The following is a 23,873-nucleotide window of genomic DNA, read 5'->3' as shown; positions in this document are numbered from 1 at the left end:
AAAAGGACATTATTATAGTTATTGTAGATAGTAGTACTAGTAAAAATGAAAAAAAAAACAAGAGCTCTTGGCAAGCTGGAGTTCCTTCCTTTAAGCTTAGAGTAAGAAAATATTATATTTTTTGAGAAGATATTTTGCAATTAGAGTGTTATTTGTAAGCCAATGTAAGTATTCAATCACACTGCAAATGTAAAGAAGATCATATACAATACTAAAGGTACCAAGAACAATTTTGTATAAAACAAAACTTAACATGTATATTAGTGAACCACAATAATTAGTAACAAGAGTAGATAGGGAAACATTGAGAATGCATCTGTAATGAGTGTAAAAGCAAGTATGAGATGACTTTACTATCTACAATATCATTATGTATTCCTTAACACATGTATTATGCAAGTGAACAATTCGTACCAAAATCAAAGAGAAATTTATGTCACGTGGCGTAAATTACATCCCTAGATTAAAATTACAATAATCAAACTCAATACAAAGAAATGCTATAGACCTTAAAAACTTAAAATCTATCTATCACCAAAATCTAAGAGTTATTTTAATTTCAAATTCCATCTTACAAAACTTTGTCATAATTTGACAACAATCAAAACTACATCCATTTCAATCTATTTAAATTCTTATTCTTCTAATTTCTATCATCATCTCATAGAGCTATTATTATTATTATTCTTACCTAGTGTCTATTCATTCTTCAAATTATAGATTACTCAAATAGTTTTTATATTTCAAATTTCAATTAGCTTTCAAAATAACATAATTAATTTCAAGATAATTTGATTTAATCATTAAGTTATATTGTTTTAAAATTGTAATATAATGAATAATATAGATGTTGAAAAATTAAAATATATTATATTGAAATAAAATAAATTTAGCCAATTCTTAAATAATTTTAAATCAACAAAATATCATCCTGAATAATGTAAAATATTAAATTGAAAAGTTTGAAAAATTATAATTACGCGGAAGCGTTCCCTATATGAGATGAGAGACGTGATTTATACAATCCACGGACGAAAGTCACCAGGAGGTTGGACGACCATCAAATCAATCTCAGCCATTAAACATGTCCAAACCATTGTCGTCGGCAATCAATTAAATCAGGACATACAAAATCCTCAACTGCTCACATTATCGCTACAGCAGTACATGTACACGTTTTCAAAGACTGGATATTGCACGCCAGACGGGGGTTATCTGTGAGCTCATTTCATGGACCATATACCATTACCATCATCACCGAGTGTTGGGTCTCTGACAATAACAAGCAAAAAATATTCTTCTGGATTCTTTGAAATGAAGAAACTAGTGTTGATCCCGGCAGGTCGAATTGGGTTGAATCTTTTCTGCAATGTTTGTAGAGGAATTGTTTATTCTATTGCTACAACAAATTCTTCCAAATTAAAGAACACTAATGTGGGAATGAATGGATTCAGAGCAGAATTGGTGCATATCGATTCTCCACTCTTCTCAACACATAACATCAGTTGGATTGAATGGCTGGAACGAGTAGTGAAAAGAAGCAAGCAGAGGTTGGAGAGCTTTAATGGCGGACGCATTGTAAAAATAGAGGCGACGGATTTGGGAGCAGCTGTAAATAGGGAAAATGGGGAATTTGTGATGAAATTGGCAATTGGTACTCTAGGGGTAGTCATTGTAGGGATTGTGAGACATGGGAAGCGATTTGACATGGACTCAATGCAAACCTTGCATTCGATTGCTTTACACAATCCACACCCATTTTTGATCCTGCTCTATCCTCCTCTTACGAAAAGCTCCCTTGTTCTCATACCCTATGTTCCGCCCAAGCTCTTCCCAAATTGTCATGCAAATCTAAGTCCCGTGAGTACATTTAAACTTATGGTGATTTCTCCATCACCTTAGGAATTCTTTCCTCTGAGATTTTCACTTTTGGTTCCCCCAAATCACAAATTAGGGCTTCAAAGGCGCAAGTTTTGTTCGGGTGTCACCATGACAATGAAGGAAGCGGACTCGATCAAGCGAGCGAAATTGTTGGAGTGGGAAGAGGGCCACTTTCTTTGATCACCCAGCTTGGAAAATCTCTCGATTCCAAATTCTCCTAGTCTCACAAATTCCTCTTCGAAATCTAGCACTACTTTCTTTGGCAATTCGGCCTTGCTTGAAACTAAACAACAAGGTGGGATTTTTCTGCGGGTATTTGAATAGTAGAGTACAGAGAAGTAACTTTTGTGTGCAACATGAATACTTAGTGTTGGTTCAATTGCAGTAATCCTTCGGTGCACCATCAATCTCTTCAGTATACGCATAGCTGCAAAAGCACAATATTCCCATCAGTCATGACAGTGTTTTGGGAAATCGATACAATCGTATTTGTAGTGCTTAAGATTAATAAAGATAGAAGCACATCCCCAGTCTCGTGCGTGACATGGGCAAAGAAGGCAGCGAGTTCTCTCTTGACATCGTCATAATTTCTAGTGGTGCCACAGCCAGAGTAGGCATCGACGGTCTGCAGCACTGAGAGTGGCGTCAAAGAAATCCATGCTTACGACGGAAGAGACGCTCTACGGATAGATGCTGCCAAATAGAAGGGATACTAACATTTCCATTTTTTCACCCTCTATATTTCTATTATAGGGGAAGAGATGCATTAGTTGTCCACATTTCTTAATTACCATTTTAAAAAAGTCTAAAAAAAATGATAACACATGTACTAGTAGTCAATAAGACTTGTACTAATAGACATGTACTAATAGTAGGTAATTTTTTAGCTTTCTTGGTCTTTGATTGGTCCATTTGTGAAAAAGTACTATTTTTTGGTTAATGGCTATTGGTGGGTGAACATAGTGGGTTCCAGGAAAACCTTTTGAAATGACACTTTTGGCAGCTTCACACTCTATGACTTCTATAGAGAGCTTCGTAAAGGTAGAAATGCCTAAACTTTAGCTTTAAACTCTTTAGACACGTATGAAGGTTCACCAAAAAATTCAACAAATTTCAATGCACAAATTAGAAACTATAGATGTATGAAGTTAGCCTAGGAAGCTATTGGATCTCTTCCCCTATCTCTCCCATCTCAAAGTGTTATATTTGTATCTCTAAATTTCCCTCCTCAACCCATATATATATAGACTAGTAAATTGTTATGTGGGGGCAACATATTTGGTGTTTCCATTTGACTAACTTTGGGCCACATAAGCATCATCATGACTCATTTCTCTCCTTACCATCCTTCCTTGCTTAGTGTTTGCATTCCAACTACGTAACTTGTGACTTTGATGTGTCTATTTTCACCAAGCACCTTTATTATGCAAATGAAACATTTCCAAACTAAAATCTATGTCTTTATCTTCGAAAGGGTGTGTTGATATTTATCCAAAATTAATGAGCATAGGAACTCTTTGACTTTATCTATTAAGATAGACATTTGTCAAAGGGTCCTTGGTATGTTGGTAAAGTTGAATGACTCATAAAGAGAAAACTAGGGATCAAGTCTTCATGAGTGCAAGACCCTCAACATAAAAAAGGGACGAGGTTGAGATTGTGCCCTGGAGAAATTTGATAGAATGGAAGAAGAAAAATATATTATTAACACTTCCCCTAGTAAAACTTCAACACGATGTCTATAGGAATTAACATATAAACATAAAATTAAGTTATATTTAATATAGGAATACCTCAAATATATGTTGCATCATGTAATGACGAGATGACATTTATATCTACAAAATGAATTCCTTGGAAACAACAAACTTCCAAATAGATGTTTTTTCTAGGTGTAAAACTAGTTTTGCACAATACAAAGAGGAAGTCATTGGACAAAGTTTGGTAAATGAATGTCTCAATGTGTGGTTTTCATGCATGCATAACTTGGAAATGTGACCTCATTTAATGTAATGATATAAAAAAAAATAGTTTTGTTTACAAGGCTTTAAAAACTCCTAAGAAATGTAATCCAGAAGTACAAAATAGTGAAGAGTGAATAAGCATAGCTGTAACATATGATTAGTTTGACATGAGGTATCAAAGAAAGGTCATTTTGAGGGGTGCAAGAACAAAAATATGCACAAAATAGATATGAATTAATCCTAGAAAATTTCCAAACAAGTAGACCACATATTTGCAAAATCAAATTCATCATTTTCTCCAACATCTTTTTTATCTACATAAAATGAAAGCTTTGATGACAAAATTTATGGATTTGGTTATTATATTTAGAAATGCTCCAATGGACATTTTCTCAAAAAATGTGAAATGATGGGTCACAATATACATGAACGATGTGGCATAATCCTCAAAAAGATGACAACTAAGGAATGTGATTGAGAAAGAATATCAAATTCACATCAAGGTACTCTAAGTTTTTTACATCATAAAAAAATTAGGAGAGATATATAAGAAATGTATAATCCATCATTTTGATATTCAACAAGTTCAAGTCAAGCTCCCAACCATAATTTTCCATTTCTATATAGAGAAAAAACATCAACGCAGTAAGGAGTACAAGTATTTGCATATTTATGCATTTGTGAATGTCTCCATGATCTTCTCTTTTCGAAGTTGTGTACAAGTCAACATCAACCATCTTCATAAGAATTTTTAAATCAAGATGGTTTATGAAGGTATAAGCACTCTATTTTTAGATCTAGCATATGTTATCCAAAAATGCACTTTCAACTCAAGTTCAATTTATTTTCATTTCAAAATTGATTTCTAGAAATTGCCTTTTATAGTGTAGATTATTTATAGGGCAATCAACTTACTACTTTTTTTCATTGTAGGGGACCAATGTGAGGAACAAATTGTCAAGGATTCCAAATGGGGCTTTTGAAATTCAATTAGTTTATAAACTCTTGGGCCCAAATTCATTCACCTATCTTATGGCATACATACATATGAAATAGTAACATTTTTAATTTGATTTCGATTCCAGCTATTAACTTCACCATGAGTTCATCTCCATTCGAATGACATGTATTGCAAGCACTATTATGAGAAAGATCCACTATATAGACTATCTCTATGGAAATCCCTTGCATTTTGTGAATCCAATCTTGCTTGATCTATATCACATTGCACATATTGGGATGCGACACATATTGAGACACATTATTCAAAGTGCCAAGGACCAAGTTGGGTATGAAAGACCAAGGCAAGTTAAGTTTTGCTGACAAATATGGTGATACATGCTATGGCAGATACAGACTCGGTGAGTTTGAAAATGGATTTTTCTCGAAGGTATTAAGAAATCTAAACTCCAAAAAGATTCATTAATCTTGTTTGATAGATGCTCAGCTCTTGCTTGGTTTTAATTGATCAATAATCTCCCATCCATGAAGTTTGAGTAACATAATCCAGATCAATAGGGTACTTTGCGTTAAGCTTTCTAACTAATAGTGTAACATAAATGCTCTGAGATTTCTCATCTTCATTTTTTTCTCAACTACAACCTTAGCCGATAAGAACTGTATTTAACAGTCGATTACATTTTTGTGAATTGGTCTGATGAGTGAAATGTTTTCACTTTTAATCATTTTTGTTCTGAAAATGCAACATTATAGCTTTAGAATGAAATTATTCTACATAAAGTTTAGTTTAATGGACCATCAAATGGTAAAAAATGACCCAATCATCTTGCATTCCTCTCGTCGTTATTTGTGAGCCAGTGATTGGAAAACTTGGGTCACCCTTTAGAGAAAACATAACAATAACATCAACCTCACTCTTTAAACATCTCTCTATCTCTTTAAGCATCTTTCTTTCTAACCAATGATGCTGAGAACTATATGATACTAAGGGGACATTGATAGACAAAATTAAATAGTGAAGATGGGTTTGATACATTTTTAGAGTTCACAAATGTCTAATAGTTAGTAGAGATAATAAATCTTTATTATTACCTTAATAATTGTCAGCTCTATCTCAGTTGCTTAATTCATACAAGTAAGCAAGGTAATTTTACAATTTCAAAAATAGATTTACACAATAAAAAATAGTTGCAAAACTATTTTTACCATATTTCATAATTTAGAGGGAAATGAGAAAAAAGAAAAGTGGGTCTTATAGTGAACTTAGATCCTCGTTGTTTCCTCTATGGTCTATTTTTGCAGTCCTCCTCTTAGTACACATTAGGCATAAATTACATAAACAAAGAGAGTTAGAGACAACTTATCTAATTTTTAAAAAAAATGGTCCTCCCATATGGTAGCAAGTACCAAATTTTCACCTTTCTTACCATTTTGATAAACCATATTTAGCTATGAAACAAAGCATAAACTCAATACATCTCATATTTTATAAAACAATTGCACATATCTTAGTCACACTTCTTCAAAATAGCTACTTCTCCAACTCCATATGATGGACCACCTATTAAAACCACTTCCTTATGTATATGATTAGAAAAAAAATTTGAATGGGGCCCAGACATAATCCTCAATATAGAAGGAGACATATGCAATGTGAAGAACAACATCAACAATGAAGAAATGACACACATTTGTATCAAATCTATCTTAATAAAAAGTGCCTAGAATGGTTTGGAATCCTAATTATTTTCAATGCCATTTAAGCTTTGTCTTACGTGAGTACTAATGATGAATCCTATGATAGTATAAATCATCTATGCATGAGGATCACCAAGATATTAACTTGATATGTGACAAGTCTTGTGATATAATTCCAATGATTTAGGATTTAGTTATGTACTTTACAATCTAATCCTCAACAATCTCCGTGTGCTCTCAATTTCAAATCTCCTTAACAAGATGGAATATATAACTGGAAGATACATGCATATTAATTGATAGGTGACTATAGTGTATGCCAATAGAAAATTTGGTTTATGATTTAATTTTTATTAATATAGTGAAAACTTTAATAAAGATGTAGATTAAAAGAATAATATCTAATTATATTTGAAGATGTACAGTCAATTGAATCTACTATCCGCATTGACCAAGTATTGGTTTTAGTCATGTTTTGTTTCTTATAAATGGACCCATAAGTTGATTTGAAGTTATAATTGCTAACTTCTTATATAAAAAATGCTTCTTATATAAAATTGCTAATTGTATATTTGAAAATGTACAACCAATTGAATCTACCATCCGTATTGAACAAGTATTGGTTTTAGTCATGTTTTGTTTCTTATAAATGGACCCATAAGTTGATTTAAAGTTATAATTGCTAACTTCTTATATAAAAAATGCTTCTCTCTAACATTATTAGGATAACACCTTTCTCTAATTTTAATTTCACATTATATGTTCCCCTCTCACATATCTTTAGGTACCCATTTCACACTAAGATGTGATTGCTAGTATATTTAATCTTAGGGTCCGTTTGGTTCCTAGAAGATGACAGGAATTGGCTTTTTTAAAACTCGGATTTGAAAATTTGTGCGTTTGTTCTAAAATTTGCAAAATGGAATTAGCACATGGGACTTCCAATTTTGCATCAAAACTAGGTTTTCCAACTTCCTAAAAAAAGTAAGAATTGAAAATCAAAACCTAGTTTTGTTTTTTAAGGACAGTAAAAACAATAGATTGGACTATTTTTTGAAATTTGCCTTCAACTCCAAGCTTACGCATAAAAATGTGTCGTAACACGCATCTTCCGAGCGAAACAAACGGTTTTAGTAAAATCCCAAAAATCCGAATGAAGATATACAAAACCTTGATTTGGCTAAACCAAAGTTTGTAGAAATCTGAGTTTTTTAATTCCATGAACCAAACAGACCCTTAATGAATTTTAAAAAAATCTGGGTTTTTTAATTCCATTAACCAAACAGACCCTTAATGAATTTTAAAATTTGCAATATGTATCATTTTGTAGTGCGCAGGTGACTAAGAATGTGGAAGGAACGAAAATCTTCTTATAAAGAACAATTATCGAAATGAATGCAAAGTCTTTTTTGGAAAGAGCGGCAGACATTGTTTCTGGAGTCAAGTCAAGATTGCTGTCTAGCGGGTACACACGACCATTCACGTCAGAAATCTGGACTACTTATAATAGAACACACAAGGAAGAAATCACCGCAATCAGCGCGAGGACACAGAAGGAAAATTCCACACGGAAAGTATTCCCGCGTGTGGAAACCGAGGCATGGAACGTCTCTCCGTGCCCGACACGGCAAGGCAATGTGTCGTAACGGAAGCAGCTGCTGAACAAATTTCCCTCTGATCTTCTCTTCCAAACTGGCCTGTGTATATAAAGGGATCCCAGTGCTACCATCAACACGTATACCTCCATTGAAAGCCATGGAGAGACGTACTAGCGGAATCAGTAAAGGGGCCTCAATTGCCTTTGTACTTTCTCCGGCTCTGCTGTTGAGCGGAGCATCGGGAGCGAGTTTAACCGTTTACTGGGGCCAAAACGGCGGCGAAGCCTCACACCTGCGCAAGCGGCAACTTCCAATTTGTGATGCTCTCCTTTCTCATCAATTTCGGCAGCGGGCAGACACCGGTTCTCAACCTGGCGAGCCACTGCGAGCCCTCTGCGGGAACCTGCAAATCGCTGAGCGCCGACATTAATTCATGCCAGTCCAGCGGCGTAAAGGTATTTCTCTCCCTCGGAGGAGACCCCAGTTACGCAAGCTATTCACTCGCCTCCGCAGACGACGCTAAAACCGTGGCCACGTATCTGTGGAACAACTATCTCGGAGGGCAGTCGGACTCCAGGCCTCTCGGAGCCGCCGTTCTGGACGGCATAGATTTCGACATCGAAGCCACGGCGGATCACTGGGACTATCTGGCAAGGGCCGTGTCCACTTATAGCACGACATCGAAGAAGGTCTATCTCAGTGCTGCCCCGCAGTGCAAATATCCCGACGATCATCTCAACACGGCCCTGCAGACGGGGCTGTTCGACTACGTGTGGATTCAGTTCTATAATAACCCCTCCTACGAGTATGCCAACGGGGACACTACTAATCTGGTGAATACGTGGAACACGTGGACGACGTCTGTTACAACTGTTCAAGCGGAGGGCACCTTTCTGGGGCTTCCCGCCTCCTCTGCGGCTGCTGGAAGTGGGTTCATTCCCGCAGACACACTCATCTCCGACGTGCTGCCTAAGATCAAGAACACCAAATATGGAGGGGTCATGCTGTGGAACAAGTACTTTGACCAGCAAGAAGGTTATAGCTCGGCTATTAGGTCTTCTCTCTGACCAAATTCATCTCAGTTTGCAAGCCTAACCTACCACATAATATAATGAGGCCATCCATGTAGTAACGTTAGAAAAAATTTATAAGTAGATTACCAATTTCATTAAGGCTATAGCCATAGGAAGATATATCTTGATGGTTATAGTGCATTACAAGTTTATGCTTGTTGCATTATCATGTATTTTGAAATCTTTTTAAATTTAAATCTTATGTTTCAATTTAACTCTTCATGATAATAGTTTTGATTTAACATTCATATAGACTAATAAAACATTCAATTTGGGGGGTTTGGATTGCTTGTAGAAAAGTGTGTTTATATGGCATCATATTTGATGATGTGGTGTAAAAACCTTAGTTTTAAGTAAGGGACTTACCAAGAAAGTTGTAAACAATTGTGAGTGATTTGAAATTTTCACATAGGATTATTTAAAATGTGAAGTTAGGGTTACCAACTACAACATTCATTTCCCCTCTTAATGAAGATAGTGCGCGCGCGCGCGCGCGCGTGTGTGTGAGAGTGTGAGAGAGAGAGAGTATACAAATCTATTGGTCATGGTTGCACTAAAACATGCATTGCTACTTTCTACTTGATTGTCCTTTCAAATGGTCTAATGCCAATTGACATGGACACTAGTGTAATCAAGTAAGACTTTGTATAGTTAGATTTGACTTGACTAATGTACTCTTCATTTTTATTTTTATTTTTTACCCATACATATTTCCTCTTTGCCTTATTTCTGAGAGAGATACTCGGTACTTATACTTGACATAAACCATTGATCTGTCTTCTTAGTGATGTGGCATCTAACATGTGACCCTTCCTTTAGAATATTTCAATTATTAATATGTTTAATATTTTATTTAGTGCGTAAGTGCTCAAGTTAATTATATGTTTATTGTACATAGGTTTTATTAGTGCATATTTAAGATTCTACTTAACTATTTAATTAATATTGATTTAACTTACGTTTTATTTATTAACACTTATTTATCTAATAATAAATGTATTTTTCTTATATTTCCCTTTAAATGGTTTATATAATAATCAACATATTTCTCTTAATTTGTAAATGATTATACAAATAGGACCATCACATATGCAAAGGAAGAATATTGGCCTATTCTTAACTTCTTAGATTTTAGAAAGTGACATTTTTAGGAATCTTAAATATTTTGAAATATAAAACATTTTATAGAATTCTCAAAATGCTTTAGAGTCTAAAGTATTTTGTACAATTTTCATATATGTTAGATTTAATAATTAATTTGAATTTTATTTGAGGACTCATCATCACCAAGACCTATTTTATCATTTTAAAAATAAATTATCCTATATTTGTAAACTTAATTAAATTGAATTGTATAATATATTAGATTAATATGTAAAAATTGATGATTAATTTAATTGATTACCTTTTATAAAAAATATAGATGATGAAATTATTTAAACTAGTCAAACAATAAAAAATTCTTAATGTTTTCATTTTATCAAAATTTCATAATTAAATAAACTATGACCAACAATTGATTGTTTAAAAATGAAGATGGCATTGACTAAATTTAGATATCTAAGATATATTTGGTGGATTATAATCCTCTTTAATCTATTTATTATTCCCTTCCTTCTAAAGGTAGGGATTAATGTTTTCAACTTCCTTATTTCATATTAATGCTCATCTTGATAACTATGCACACTTCCATATTTTCCACTTAATATACGATTTGTAAACATTTTCTATTAAAAAACTCAATATATTTTAATTCGCTGTTTTTTAATTGAACATATTACTTTTTCCTATGAGTCTTTTTATTTTCTGGCCCGAAAACAATACAAATTTTTCAACATTCTTCCAAAAACCTTGTTCCTTTGACACATTGTGCGCATGATGCATAAATGACATTGTTTCTCCTAAACAAGTGTCTGGGAATGGAGCACATATACTATTATTGTTGGTGTAAATAAGTATTTACTTATTACACTTACTTAAGTTTTACATAGGTTAATGCATTATTTAATTATTTTGCATTATTTTATTATTATTTTAGGTGAGACACTTAGGAGTTTGTGAACTGTCATTGAGTTACAAAACTCTAATTATGCACATGGTGTCTACAACACAAGAGTATGCATCATTCACTAAGTTGTCAGATTGACAACACAGTTATCCACACTCCTTATTTAGCACATGTTGTCTACACCACTGATTTGGGTGCTACACCATTATAGGCTTATCCTCACATCATCGCACTTAATTTCGTGCTTAATGGAGGATAACCCATATCTGGTGGACATGTGCTTGGTTGTATGACAGATCATGATGCTGACTTCTATGCATTTTAGAAGCTCTCCTGAGGCCTTTATATTTAGGAATTCCTAGTGTACTCTTATCCAGCTATTGAATGAATATCGTCATTCTGATCATACTCTATCTATTTTGGTCTACTGTGTGCTTGTGTTGAGTTCTTTAGTTCTTGGGTGAATTTTTGCCTAAGCCAAATTCTTACATAGTATTAGAGCCAAGGGAGATTCTCTACATGTAGCCATCCAAGACCATTCATGCTTCAACACCTTGACACGAATCTAGAGGATCTGCAAAAATTGAGAGCGTCTAGAGCTAGATCTGACCTCACTGTTGCATCCAGAGCATTGATTCAATGAAGATCAACTATAAACTCACCTATATTGGGTGAGAGTTGATCGTGAGGCAAATTTTTTTTGCAAATTGAAACCTAGAAGCCCTAATTTGCAAGTCGGGTATGATCGATTTATTGATCTGATTGTTTGATTTTTAGATCTATATTTCTCTATAATTTTCATATTTATTTTTCGAAATCAATAGGAGGTAGAGAATTTTTTTTTGCCAAACTGGACAGTGACAACCCAGCTCAGCTCTATTATTGGTTGGTATATTAATTATTAATCCGCAGGGTTCATTAATTAAATCTACGGATGCCCATACTACCCTACAAATTTGGGTGCAGTAAACCATAGAAATTAGGCATTGAAGGCCCAAATCTCGACAGAACCTGCATGCTAACTGGTGACATCAATACACGACGAGCAAGCCAACCTCCGGCTGCCTCTTTGCAATGTTTCGTGTTGAAGTTTTTTATTAAACTGCTCAGACTTCCAAAAGCCCACGAATGTGGGATTATAAAACAATAATCCAGTGTCGTTAAAGCTTTTGGCTACAGGTAATTTGATTCTCGACAATCAGCGACGATAAATTCAATACTCCGTAGCGAAGGGAGAAAATTTGGCGCATTTTCTGACCACAACAATGCACGGAAATTTTTGGCGGTTCTGTATATCTGTGATCCACTCCTGCGACATTAGACACGCGGCTCAATCCATTGACTCATTGGCCCTTTGTGCAGTCAAACAATGCCACGTGTTGCCACATCTATGACAACCCATCTACAGCATAGATCCACGTGGATATTGTGTCACAGTTGGTAGTACCAATCCTGCCTAGACATGTGGCAAGCAATCTGCCACAAGTTGACATAGTCAGCCTGCCACATCGATAGCTGAGACATCCGCCAACATAGCAAATCATTGCCCAGTCAGCACCTCATCAGCTGTGATAGTGCACCCACATCACTCTGCCACATAGATAGTGACTCAGCTCTTTCGTACTGACCGTACGATCAGTACAATATGGATTAACACGCCAGCTTCCACATTAATAGAGGGCATAATTTTGTGCTGACATCATCAATCTATGTGCTTAAAATTGATGCCTGTTTGGACGTCATTTCAGGCCAAATTTCAACTACTGTGACAGCCATATGATCATCAAATTTAACCTTGTATTTCATTGATGCAACCCCTCTCTAGATTCATTTTGGTTTTTATAGTTCGACTTCAAGAGGCCATAACTCGCACATTTGGACTCCAAATCAGGTGCAATTTTTTTTGAAATTGGGTAGAATTTTCTAAATTTTTCATTGGTGTAGCTATTTTCTAGTTTTGGTGCATGGATTGTTCATAAATTGCATTTTTTGGTGACTGTACCTAGATAATCCTGCATTTTGCAACTTCAAATGCTCCGTATGGGCACATCTGGAGTCAAAAAAAAGTTCTATTTTTTTTGAAAGTGCATATTTTTTTAATCTACTATTCAGATTTGGCATTAGATCATAGTGTTGTGTGGACAAAATTGTCACTTTCAGCAATAGGAACCTTCTTTGCTTTGTAATGCTTCAGAATTGTAGCAAATTGTAAAGTTTCAGTTTTGTACTCCATCAAAAGGTTGTAATAAGAAAAATTAGAAGTCCACAAAGGCCAAAATTGGAAAGTGGCCCATTGTAATCACACTACTGATAAAGTGCCCAAAGCATCTATTTTTGGGGGGTTTCTTGATTTAGTGAAAGAGGGGGTGTTCTTGATGTTGTGTTCTCTTTTTTCTGCACTTTTCTTTCATTTTTTGCATTATGGCTGACTTTAAGTTTCCTAAATTAACTCCTCATAACTATGCTTCGTGGTCAATCAAAATGTTGTATCACTTAATGCATAATGGAGTTTCAGAATATGTAGATGGTACTCTTCCTAAACTAGTAGGTGATAATGTTTTTGCAAGTGATATTTCAAATTGGGTAGCCATGGATAGGAAAGCCCTAGGTGATATATGTTTTGGGGTAGATGATAAAATCATGTATCAAATCAAGAAATGTACTACATCCAAGGAAGCTTGGGATGCCCTTGAAAGCCTTTATGGTAAAGTGTCTGAAGAGGATGTGTTCAAAATCGAAGATGAGCTTGTATCTTTAGATCCTAAGTCATATGACTCCATACAATATTTCATCATTAAGGTGAATGAACTAAGGACAAAGCTTACTGATTGTGGGAGTTCTATAAAAGATGATAGACTGATCTATCTCATCCATAACAAGCTGCCATCAGAATAGTCCACATTTGTATCTTCTTTTAACATCTCAAAGACTACCTTAGGGTCTACCTACAAGAAAGTCACTTTTGATGAATATGCTAAACTGTTGGATGATGAAGAAAAAAAGTTGAAATCAATGGGGATTCTCAAATCACCTCAGTCCAAAGCATTGGTGGCCAATGAGGGTTCTCAACATTCAACTGGACAATCTTCAAGTAAAGGAAAGGGTAAGAAGAAGTGGAAAAAAGAAAAATATGATGCTACAAAAAAGTCAACACCACAATCTAATCAACAATGCAAGTCCTCAAATTCCAACAAGAAAGGGGACAACAACAATAAGGAGAAGAAGAAGTGTGCTTATTGCAAGAAATTAGGTCATGAAGAGCATGAGTGTTATATCAGAAAGATTGATGAATTAACCAACATCATGAAGAAACATAATGTTCCGTTGCTTAATGCTTACAAGGATAAAGGGTCATCTTCAGATTCTAAGGGCAAAGGGCAAGCATTCGTGGAAAATGCAAACTCTTCAAAGGAATGGATATTTGACTCAGGTGCCTCATATCATATGGGTTCTTCAAAGGAGGATTTTTCTTCATTGAATCACTCAAAGGTACCACACATCTTCATGGGGACTGATAAAAAAATGGAAGTTGAAGGGAAAGGAAATGTGGAGATGGAAAATGGAGAGTTTCAAGAGGTTCTCTATGTTCCAAAACTAAGTTCAAATCTCCTATCAATCTACCAAATCAATCACCTAGGAGATGGACATAGAGTTGAGTTCCTTCCAGACTCAGTTCAGATGCACAGTCTTAAAGATGATTCCTTGGTTGCAATGGGGAAAGTGAATGATCACAAGAGGTTGTACTCTTTCTCTCATTTTGTACCCAAGTCTCTTTCAAAGGCCTTGTTATCACAATCACATTCAAACATGAAATTATGGCATGAGTGGTATGGTCATCTTGACTACCGCTATCTTCAGCAACTTTGCACATACCACATGTTGAAAGGTCTACCTCAAATCAACTTTTCTAAGGGTGAGTATTCAACAGATTCAGTGGATATGCATCCAGAGGGGAAGTTACAAAGAGGGAAGTCTTCAAGAGCAACAAGTGTTCTCCAGATGGTTCACATGGTATTAGCAGGTCCTTTTGCATTCAGCCAAGGTCGCTACATACTTACCTTAGTTGATGACTTTTCAAGGTTCACTTGGGTCTACTTTCTGCATAACAAGAATGAAGTGTTGGACAAGTTTCTAGCCTTCAAGGCTCATGTAGAATGAAAATCCAAAAAAGCCATCAAAGTACTTCACATGGACAATGGAAACATGGATGTGTATAGGAGACTTAAAGACTTTTGCAGACGTGAGGGAATTAATCTTTAGGCTTCGCCAACATTCAGTCCGCATAAGATAGATGTTGCAACTTTGAGGATTCAAACTCTTAAGTCTATGGCAAGTTGCATGATTCATGCCAAGTCTCTTGATCCATCAATAGAAGTCGAAGCAATCTCAAGTGCCACTCACATTCTTAATCGTTCTCCTCATCCATCCTTAGATGGAAAAACTCCTTTTGAGGCATGGTGTGGATGAAAACCTATTGTGACACACTTCAGAGTCTTTGGTTGTCCTGCATGGGCAAAGAGATCTTCTAGGAGATGCAAAGCAAAATCATCTCAACCTTGTACTTTCATTGGTTACGAAGATAGTGTGAAGGCATACAGACTTCTAGATCCTAAGACACATAAGATATTTGTGGAGAAGGATATACATTTTGAGGAAAATTCACCAAGCTTGTCCTCTAGTCCTCTTCACACATCATATAGTGTGGAAACTGATAGTGATTTCAACGATAGTGCTTCAACAGCTTCAGACACGTGGGTTTCTATCAATAGATACAGTGAGAGGTCACTTCATTAGTTCAGTCCACATGCATACATTTCCACAGTGATAGGTCCAGAACAGTAGGGTACATCCAGTCTTCCAGATACAGGTTCAGTGACAGATTTGGGGGACAGTGTTCATGATCTACCTCTTCTTCTTCATGGAGAATTACCTTCTTCAGTTGTCACGAGAGCTCCATCAGATTCTCTTGTTCATTCTCTACATGATCGATCCTCACAGGTTAAAGTGATTATGGATACTTATGATCAACAGTTACAGTAGGGTTCTTCATCAGTTGCAGAGTCAGACAGTTCTTTGAGATAGGTTCTTCAGCCAGTTGAGCAAGTTTTAGAGACATCACTTACCCATGGGATTCTTTCCACACCCAGTGGAAACGTCTCATTTGTACCCTTGGCATTGTTTCTTCCTAAGGGGAGGAACACCATTTTGCAGTCTTCGATCAGCTTCTTTATTGGAGCAGTCACTGTTTGACATTCTTCTTTGGGGGGGGAGCCTATCATGTTTTTCTTCCTCTTCTCATTATTCTCTTATGTATATATTGAATGTATGTTGTAATGGGGGGGTCTTGATTACTCCATCCATCGATGCATCCTTCTTTATCTCTCTTTTTGGGGGAGGGTTTTTCCCATGAGGTTTTCCCTCTTTCCCCGCTTTATGGGAGATTGCATCTTCATTACGTACATGGGTACCTAATATGGCCTAGTAGCCAGGACCCATATTGCATTTCATCTTAGATTTCGTAAGCTTAAGGACATTCCCCTAAGTTGCACTTAAGGGGGGGTGTTGGTGTAAATATGTATTTACTTATTACACTTACTTAAATTTTACATAGGTTAATGCATTATTTAATTATTTTGCATTATTTTATTATTATTTTAGGTGAGACACTTAGGAGTTTGTGAACTCTCATTGAGTTACACAACTCTAATTATGCACATGGTGTCTACAACACAGGAGTATGCATCATTCATTGAGTTGTCATATCGACAACATAGTTATCTGCATTCCTTGTTTAGCACATGTTGTCTACACCACTTTATTTAGCACATGTTGTCTACACCATTGTAGGCTTATCCTCACATCATCACACTTAATTCCATGCTTAATCGAGGATAACCATATCTGGTGGACATGTGCCTGGTTGTATGACATATAATGATGTTGACTTCTATGCCTTCTAGAAGCTCTCCTGAGGCCTTTATATTCAGGCACTTCTAGTGTACTCTCATCCACTTATTGAATGAATATTGTCATTCTGATCATACTCTATCTATTTTGGTCTACTGTGTGCTTGTGTTGAGTTCTTTAGTTCTTGGGTGAATTTTGGCCTAAACCAAATTCTTACAATTATTTTAGGAAAGGATACAAAGAAAAGTCATCGCTTTCTCACTCTCAACTTTGTTTTAGCTTCCAACTCTCTACTTGGTTTCTATAGCTTGTAACTCTGCAAAGTAGTCTCACCTTTTTGTTAGAGTTAAGGTTTGTATACCTTTTACTCTTGCATAGTAAATATGTTAACCTTTTACCTCTTGGTAAAGTAAAAGGTTAATCAACTTTACTATTGTCTCTTAAGATTTTTTTTCTTTTTCATATAACATTTAATAATGATATTCATTATTAAATGTTATCCTCAAGAGTGGGTGACAAGACAATCCTACCATTTCATGAGTGGATGAGTGTGCCTTGTCATCCTATCCTCCTTTTGTGGGTGGTTGATTAGGTTGACCCCTATCCTACTCTAGTGGATGACAAGGCTCGCTCCACCAACCTTACCCCTTGGTGAGTGGGTGAAATCCTTTAAAAGGATGTTCATCTCCCTTGTTTAACAAAACACAACATAATGTAACGTGATTATGCATTTCTTCTCTTATTGAATATACTTCATCATTTGAGAAAAATTCTATGTTCCTTGCTTCAATCTTCCATGTAGCTGAGTATTTGCTTTCAGATTATCATCCAGGCTCCTACAAAGTTGTTATTATCAACTCTAACATGGTACCAAAGCCTCGTATCTAAAAACTACTTGCTCATGTTTGAAGAAATTTGGAGCTTTTGACGGATTTAGAGGTTTTCCAATTGGATATGCAAAGGAGCTTTTTTTCAGAGCACCTCAGGCCTAAACAGACCTCATAATTGGATTCTTGGCACATCAAAACCCCCATTTTGATATATAATTTGTCCATTTTGGAAATAGTTGGAATGGGAGGCAATTTTTTTTAGTCCAAGGGCCTCTCAACCGTTGACATGCAAATCAAGGTGAAAAATTTTCACCATTATTTTCTTGCAAATTGTTTTTTTATTGCACATATTTTGTTGTGCAAGTTTTTTCAAATAAATAAATAAATAAATAAATAAATAAATATATATATATATATATATATATATTAAAAAAAGAGTTACAGGTGCCATCATTGACCTTGCTTCTCTACTCCACCCTATGGCTGCCTGATTAGTACTTTGTGCAGCCATCACAACCCCAGTTCTACTGGCCCCCGTGGCTCCTATTTGCGCCACCTGCGTGACTCTCTACCTCTTATGGCCTCCTCACAATTTCCTACACTGTGGTCCCCTCTACCATTGTGGCTTGTGCGACCTTCATTTGTTGCTTCCCTCTATAGCCCTCTACCCATGGTCGTTTCTTGAAACCACGACCGCCTCCACCCCCTCTGTTGTCTCCAAACCCTAGTGCCACCATGACCTATCTCTACTACCCAAGAAGTATTTCCAGAGGTTCTCCACCGCCGATGGCCCCCAAAACACCATGGGCAGCCCTCCAACCCACTCGGTCAATTTACCACCTACCGACCTTTTTTCTAGGAGAAGGGCAATATATCTAAGTTCCAATTTTTTTTGTTTCCTGTAAGGGAGGTGATTTTTTTTGGAAAATATCTAAAGAAGAAATTGTTGACACATGACACCTAGTCATTAGGTCCCAGCCACATCAACCATCCATGTCATTTTCCATGTGGTACTACCACATCATCTAGTGACATCTCATCACTAGGACCCATTGACATGTAAGCATGACCCATGGTATGCCAAGTCAATGCCCTATCATGCACAGTCAACGCCAATAGGATCTACCATGTCAAAAGGTCATTTTTTTCCGTGATGACCATATGACTATCAAATTTAAGTTTGCATATTGTTGACATCATCATTGCATAGGCATTCTACATGCCCTTCTAAGCCATAAGGAGAAATGTTCAATTTTTTGCTTATAACTTGAGCATCCAGACTCTGTTTTTGAAAAATGAGATATCACCAGAAAGATGGTTTCGAGCCTATCATGATGGTGTTGGTTTCAACAAATTTTGATGTTGTTTAGATACCTATTTTCACTGTCAAAGGAAAAACTTTTTTTTTTCTACACTTCAAATATCATATCTTGTTCATTTGAGCTCTGTTTTTGGCTAATGAAAAGGAGCTAGAAATCTCTTGTGATTCTCTATCCCAATCTTGCATTTATGCATCATATTTCTTTATAGGTCCCAACAAATCTCTACAAGAGGTATTTTTCTTTTCTGATTGTAACCTATCTTCTTGTTATTGTTGGGGGGTTTGGTTTGTTGTATTGTGGGGGGTATTTTTTCAGTTGTTTCTATTTGTAACACACAGTCCCATCTTTCCATAATGAATGAAATGTCTTCTAGTCTAATGTTGGAATTATAGATGGAGTAATTGAGATGGGGGGTGGGGGGGTGAATCAGTTACCACAAAATAAATCCACAGATCCCTTAGATGTCTTAAAACTTAATTACTGCTGTCACTCGGTAGCTACACAAAAAATGCTGTAACTTGGTAGATTAACTTGTTACTGAACCTTAAGCATTCATAGTTATTAACATGCATGCAAAAGTAAACAATATGAACAAAAGAGACACCAGATTTAACGTGGAAACCCAATATTGGAAAAACCACCAGGTAACTAGATACCAATTTTCACTCTTCTGAAGTTAGCCCTATTAGGAGCCAACCCTGTTAAAGGTTACAAAACACATTGTTAGGTGACCTTGTTAGAGGATTTAATCAGCATGATAGGAGTGGCCTTGCTAGAGGACTTTAGAACAAATAAATAGAATTGTCCACCTTGTTAGAGGATTTACAAAATGGCTGTTAGACCAATTCTATTAAGAGATTTAGGAATTAATGCTACAATGGTGAGAAAGTAATAATAAGTGACTTGAATGAGATGCAACTAAACTTTGCTGATACAGATCTCTTCTCTGCTTCAATAGATCCTCACTGATTGAATACAACTCTGCTTCTCCTCAAGGATATCTGATCCTTCTTCAAAATTCGCTTATACTTCCTCTTCTCATAATCAACTCATTGCATGCTCGTTCCTTTTCAATTGGAACCCACAACTTGACCTTTTATTTATACACTATAAATTGTCAAGTCGGCTCATTTACAAGTTACATTTACCAATAAACCATACATCAGTTGGCTACAAACATTGCATTAAATAAATAAACTTTATTTCCCAAAATAATGAAATCCTTCATTGGCCAACCTTGCTCAGTAAATACTACTAAAAAAACGATTTATAGTTTTAACCAAGTGAAGCTTGGTAAACACTGCAAACTCTGCAAAATCCTTTGGAGACCGAGTGAACTTAGTAAGAACTAACTTTCCTTCACTAACCTTGATAGCTCGGTAGAAACTAATTTCTGCCATAGAAGTCTTCAGTGCCCAAGTGAGCTTAGTAGAAGCTGTCTTCATAGTGTAACCTCCAGAAACACTCAGTAGACTCTATAATCCACTTTGCTAACCTTCTAAGCTCAGTAGACTCTGTCCTTTTGCCTTGTTGACCAACTGAACTTGGTAGACTTTGTCTAATGACTTATATGACATTTGTGTAACATCAAAGACAACACACAATTGAACAATTGTATCCAACAATCTTCCTCTTTGGCATTGATGGCAACACAACATGTCATAGTAGAATGAAATTTGAAAACAAATTTTTTTTGATAGAATGCTTCTCCCTCTTACATTTCATTCCACAAACTCCTCAAATGTAGTAATATCCTTTTGTGAAGGAATTACATAGCTTCTATACAAACATAATACTCTTCATAAATAGATTCAAATTTCAAAAAGATATGTTAGTAAACTCTCTCTCTTTGACAACACATGCCAAAGACAATACAAACCAAATGAATAGCAATGTACCTTATGTACAAATCCACATGCAATATTTTCATGATTATTTTGCATCAACAAAAAGAATTTTTAACTTGATACCTGTTGATGCATCACTAAAACTTCATTTTAGTGAGCTTCAGATAGGGGAATGACCCCTAACTTACCTCTTAGATACAAGAATGCATCCTTAGGTAAAGGATTTTTGAATATGTTAGCAATTTGTTCTTTTGTATGGACATATTCCAATCTGATCTCCTTATCCTGCACCAATTCTCTAACAAAGTGATACTTTATTGAAATGTGCTTGGTTTTTGAATGCATCACTAGATTTTGGATATGTTAATTGCACTTGTATTGTCACAAAACATAACAATAGGTTCTTTGATTTCTTCCTTCATACCTTCCAATAACTATTTGAACCAAACAATATTAGAACAATTTACTGCTACTGCAACATATTTTTCTTCTATTGTGGGTTGGGATGTACAATTTTACTTTTTACTTGTCCAAGAAACAACCTCTTTCCAAGAAAGAAAGCTCCTCCACTTGTACTCTTTCTGTCATCAATGTTTCTTGCCTAATCTGCATTAGTAAACACTTTCAAATCTAGATTACCTCCAAATTTGTACCATAATCCATAATCTTTAGTGCCTTTCAAATATCTCATGATTCTTTTAATTACCATCATGTGATTTTCTCTTGGTTTTGCTAAAAATCTTGCTACAATACCAACTACAAGGGCAATATTTGGTCTTGTATGCACTATACACTGCAACTTTCCAATCATAGATCTATAAAATGTCTAATCTACCTCCTTTGATTCATCATCCTTGGTAAGTTTCAATCTAGTACACATAGGAGTCCCAACTGGTTTGCAGTCTTCCATACCAAACTTTTTTAGTATCTCCTTGATGTATTTAGATTGAGTGATGTAGATGCCATTCTTACTTTGTTGAATTTGAAGACCAACAAAGAATTTGATCTCACCAAACATTGACATTTCAAAATTCTTGTTCATTTGCTTTGAAAATTCTTTGCAAAGATCATCATTTCTTATGAAAAAAGTATCATCCACAAATATTTCTGCCAAAACAATCTTATTATCTAGTCCTTCCTTAATATACAAACTACTATTATCATTAGTTCTTTGAAAACCAATTTGAATAAGATAGTTATGCAGTCTTTCATACCATGCTCTAGGGGCTTGTTTTAGACCATACAATGCTTTGTGTAATTTGCAGACCACGTCCTTCTTGTCTGGATCAACAAAACCTTCAGGCTGCTCAATGTACACCTCCTCATCTAGTATACCATTGAGAAATGTTGACTTGACATCCATCTGATAAACCTTAAATCCTTTGTATGCATCATATGCAAGTAGGGTCCTGACTCCTTCCAATCTTGCAATAAGAGAAAAAGTCTCTCCATAGTGTATTCCTTCTTCTTGAGAATATCCTTTGCATACCAGTCTAGCTTTGTTCCTTGATACCTTATCATCTTCATTTAGCTTATTTCTAAATACCCACTTTGTTTCAATCACATTTTTGTCTTTAGGCCTGGGCACAAGAGTCCATGTTTTTTTTTTCTCTATCTACTCTATCTCTTCATTCATAGCCTCAATCCAACTTTCATTTTCTAATGTATCTTTGACACTTCTAGGTTCAAATCAGCAAGTAAACAAGTACCTTTCAACTTACTTCTTGTCATAGTTCCTTCAGATTTATCTCTAATGATTTGATCTGGTGCATGATGTCTCTTGACATACTTAGCTAATACAGGTTCCTTGCCTTTTGAACACTTTGCATTCTCACTATCTTGTACTTCAACTTTAGGTTTTGGCTATTCTGTCTATTGCTCAAGTCCTTCAGACTCAGTAGGTATTGGCTCGCTAGCATCAGAATGTGACTCAGTTTCTTTCAACTCGGTTTGATCTTCCTACAACTTGGTTACTAAAGATTCAGGAGTAGAAGATTCCTGATTGATAGATGTATCTAGCAGTGTATTAGGTTCAATGAAGACAAATCTCCTATAATCTTCTAGTTCCCTTTTGTTTTCTTCTTTAGTTCTTTCTACAAACTCATCAACTTTCACATGTGCACTTTCTATAACTTTGTCAGTAGACAAATTCAAACATCTATATGCTTTACTCTTGCAAGAATATCCCAAAAATATTCCTTCATCACCTTTCACATCAAATTTACCTTCTCTAGATTCTTTCAAAATGTAACATTTGCTTCCAAATACTTTTAAGTAAGTTACATTGGGTTTATAGCCATACAATAACTCATAGGGGGTTTTGAATGAGTCATTCTTTAGCTGTACTCAGTTCAAGGTATGAACTGCAATGCTGATAGCTTCCTTCCAGTATGATAGCAATTCTCTTTTCAATCATTAGGGTTTTTGCATAGTCCATGATAGATTTTTTCCTTCTTTCAACTATTCCATTTTGCTCGGGAGTCCCAGGGGCTAATACTTGTCTTTTGATTCCCCTTTCAATGCAAAAGTTATTGAAGTCATGGGAGATGAATTCACCACCTCTGTCTAATTTCAAGCATTTCAGTCTTTTTCCTATTTCCTTCTCAACTCTTTCCAAATACCATTTAGAATTCTCAAATGCTTCTAATTTCTCTCTTAGGTACATGACAGTCATCATTCTTGAATAATCATCAACAAAAAGAATGAATAACTTTTCACTAGTATAGCTTTCAATTCCAATAGGTCCACACAAATCAGTATGCACAATTTCTAAAACTTCTTTAGG

General features: G+C 35.5%; 2 pseudogenes; both read left to right on the top strand.

The window, feature by feature from the left end:
* Positions 1 to 1,314: 1,314 nt before the first annotated feature.
* Positions 1,315 to 2,205, top strand: LOC149561599 (aspartic proteinase nepenthesin-2-like; annotated as a pseudogene).
* Positions 2,206 to 8,137: 5,932 nt separating this feature from the next.
* On the top strand, positions 8,138 to 9,389 carry LOC149561598 (acidic endochitinase-like; annotated as a pseudogene).
* Positions 9,390 to 23,873: the final 14,484 nt, after the last annotated feature.

This window comes from Cupressus sempervirens, chromosome 4 (assembly GCF_028749045.1).
Source record: "Cupressus sempervirens isolate cs-2001-9-10 chromosome 4, ASM2874904v1, whole genome shotgun sequence".
NCBI lineage: Eukaryota > Viridiplantae > Streptophyta > Pinopsida > Cupressales > Cupressaceae > Cupressus > Cupressus sempervirens.
Note: the sequence above shows the minus strand (reverse complement) of the source record. Positions and strands in the feature narration are given on the sequence as shown.